The sequence below is a fragment of the Buceros rhinoceros genome, unplaced genomic scaffold (assembly GCF_000710305.1).
Source record: "Buceros rhinoceros silvestris isolate BGI_N320 unplaced genomic scaffold, ASM71030v1 scaffold9024, whole genome shotgun sequence".
NCBI classification, from domain to species: Eukaryota; Metazoa; Chordata; class Aves; order Bucerotiformes; family Bucerotidae; genus Buceros; species Buceros rhinoceros.
The window spans coordinates 14,541-14,744 of record NW_010406441.1 but is presented as its reverse complement, the minus strand read 5'-3'; the positions used below and the strand labels follow the sequence as shown (position 1 = coordinate 14,744).

Sequence of the window (204 nt, the reverse complement as noted above, 5' to 3'; positions counted from 1 at the left end):
TGGGATCAGATACAGATTTCTGCTTCTGCTGCAAACAATTGAGGAAAAAAATCCCAAAATGTACTTTTGAGAACCCTGTACCTGGTCTGTTCCTGTACTGGGCACTAATTCCTGCAGTGTCGGTGTTGAGAGCTCTTGTTAAAGAGGGGATGGGGTGGCCGCTTTGCAAGACCAAAAGGGCAGGGTTAGGGCTTTTCAGACCTT

The 204-nt window shown here is 47.1% G+C and overlaps 1 protein-coding gene across 1 annotated transcript in view; it reads left to right on the top strand.

The window, feature by feature from the left end:
- LOC104491634 (dual oxidase 2-like) overlaps positions 1–204 on the top strand; it is a gene marked incomplete at both ends in the record, with an annotated part of 19,357 nt that overhangs the window by 4,674 nt on the left and 14,479 nt on the right. The window lies entirely within an intron of this gene.